We start from the raw sequence: 2,860 nt of genomic DNA on the forward strand, positions 1-2,860 counted from the left end.
ACAGAAGCCAAATGAAAGTGCTTAATTTAATTGGAGGAAGAAACACCTATAACCCACAGACATCCTTTCAAAGTGTCCACTGTTAAATATCCTATATTCTATTTTCTAATTTAATCTAGCATTGCCACACTTGAGCGCTTTGCTTTTGCTTCGATGCAGTTCATTAAACTTAGGAAATTGAAAATTTTAAGCGGTTTTGATGCTTCATTTTTGTAAGTCCTTATTTGCATAGAAAGCAACACCTTGATCCAATTTTGACCATATTAATATTTTCTGTAGCTAGTTTACCAGGTAGCCTCATAACAGGGAACCACATTCTTCCACGGTGTTTGGAGATTTCCGAATGAATTTGATCCAGGTTGTAATAATTATCTGGAATTAATACTTCCTCCGTAATAGAAAGCAAGGTGAGCCTGGCTTCACGCATCTTTACAAACTCAATAAAATCTCTGCAGGTAACCTCACAGTCACCAAGTCCCATGGCTGTTAGGTTCTTACAGCATTCAGCAGTGCAAATGAGTTCATCATTCAGTGGCTGAAGTCCATTAGCACACACCACCAATTCGATCAACCTGGGGCAGTTCATTCCAGTATGACCTGGCATAGCTTTGCTTACTGCATGACCAAGTAAAGGTGTGTAACGGGAGTTTTCTCTTTGAAAAATGTATCAAATTCCTCTTGTATAAAAAGGAGTAGATCACAAAATTGACTTTAGGGGAGTGCTTAACAAGGGCATCCCAACTTTGCTTTTAACTGTATGATATTCAATTTGTCCTGGATTTTCATTCACAACATCTATGCAAAGATGTTCAAGGTCAATATGTTTCTCATACAAAGGGGCCAGCAGCAGTTCATCACTTACTTTGTAATAATTCCAAGCCAGTTGCCTAAGGCCACGACACTGGTCATCAGCACAAATAATTCCAGCAGGTGACGCACGAGGACAGCTGCTCATTTTTAGCAGTTTTAGAGTATCATTATTATTAGAAACAAGAACGGATCATCAATTGGTGTGTCATCAGTTTTGATGGATGATAATGCCTTGGAGTTTACAAAAACTACTGTCAGCGCTGATGCAAAACAAGCCGTAGAGACATTAATAAACCTTGGCTTCACTGATGAAATCAAACCTAATGTCTTGATGGAACAATTCACCAACTGAGAAAGGATGTCACAGGCAGCTTCTGCAGACTCACTACTACTATCAACCTTGAAGCTGACATACTGCAGATGATAGCATAATTATGATGATAATTTGCTGAAGGAGATCAGGGTGAGTGGACTTTAAAACAGAAGTAGCTGGTTGATTAAGCTCAACTTCAAACTTCCTTCACAAGTGAGGGATATGAAAAACTTCATTTCACCTTTGGCAAACAGAAGATGCCCATGCTCGATCTACTAAAGGCAGGTACTGAAAAATATGTATAATTACATGGTGTGGCAGGATTCCCCAGTTCATCAAGGTTTGCAGGCGAGACTTGCCAAATGCTGATCTGTACAAACAAATTTTCTGCTTTTTTGTTCTATGTGGTGTTTGTAGAACTGGGTTCTCAACTTTAACGATCCACCTGATTCTCTTCATCCTGAGAGCAAACAATTTCAGGTACTAGAGAGATGTGATGTACTTAAGCTACAAAGCTTTCTGTATATTTTCAAGTACAGTAGATCACTCAGCAGGCATGGGTTACATTATGAAATCAAAAGGTGGGAGTTTTTTGTTTGCAAAACTCCCTGATATCCTGGGAGACTTGGTTAGTCTTCTCCTCACCCTAAAGGACCTGCAATGGGGTTTCCATAAATCATTTCTCCTCTGCACTTCTTCCCAGTGGCCTGGTCTCTACAGCAGCAAGCAGAGGAGAAGGTCTGGGTTTAAGGCTGGGGCTAGTTACTGGCCTGCTGAGCTTCCTGGAGTACTGCCTCAGCTCTGCTGTTATTTTTTTTGTGAGTGGAAGGGATGATTATTTTCACACACACCCCCAAGTTCCCTGGCTGCTTTCCTCAGGAGGTGGGGGTGGGGGTGCTCAGAAGTGCTCCTTCCCAGTCCTCCCATATCTCCTTGCCATTCCTGAGTGGGGAGATGTTTCTCCTCCCCAGTCACTTTCAGGTTCCTTTTTTTGTGGGAGAAGGGAGCCTGCTGACTTCCTGCTGTCTCCCCTCTTTGGTGTGTGTGTAGGCAGGTGGTTCCAATGCTGCCACAGATGATTTTGGATTGGAATAGGAAGGCAACAGGTTTGTCTTTCTCCTCTCTCCAGGTCTGTTAGGGCTATTGCTGTTTGAGGGAGCTGCAACCACTGCTGCAGTGTTAGCTGTCCTCTCCTCTGTCACCATGTGCAAGTCTCTCTGCAAACAAGGGGAGGGCTAGTCAGGGATCTCTAAATTTCAAAGCAGTGAAGATATAATTTATCTATTTTTTCATTTTTTTATGAAAAATGGATTCTCTGGGATATATGAGTGACTCCATACTTCGGAGAGATTTACGACTGTGCTTCTTATGACTGGCTAAATTATATGCATATTTAAATTAGCTGTTTAGTGTGTATGTGTGAGCAACTACCTTCAGGTCAATAGAATCAGAGCTGCTCATCTGTGAGTCATTAGTATTATACTCCTAACTGAGATTCTCCCTTCGCTAGCGAGGTTGGTTCTTCCTGGTATAGGTGGGCCTGAGTTTTCAAAATGCTTTGGGAAAAAGAATAGATTTATTTACATCTATTGACTTAATTTTGTATTACTATATATTGTTTTTTTCTTTTCCTCCTCCTGTTTTCTTTTCAAAATGGCTGAAATCCTGTATTATTTTCCTATCATTTTTGAACATTTTTAAAAACAGAAAAACAAATCAAAATGAAAAATCAGCCAC

The 2,860-nt window shown here is 40.7% G+C and overlaps 1 pseudogene; it reads right to left on the reverse strand.

Moving 5' to 3' along the window:
* Positions 1–220: 220 nt before the first annotated feature.
* On the reverse strand, positions 221–1,582 carry LOC120379042 (annotated as a pseudogene).
* Between the last annotated feature and the right edge of the window lie 1,278 nt (positions 1,583–2,860).

Source organism: Mauremys reevesii, linkage group 1 (assembly GCF_016161935.1).
Source record: "Mauremys reevesii isolate NIE-2019 linkage group 1, ASM1616193v1, whole genome shotgun sequence".
Taxonomy (NCBI): domain Eukaryota; kingdom Metazoa; phylum Chordata; order Testudines; family Geoemydidae; genus Mauremys; species Mauremys reevesii.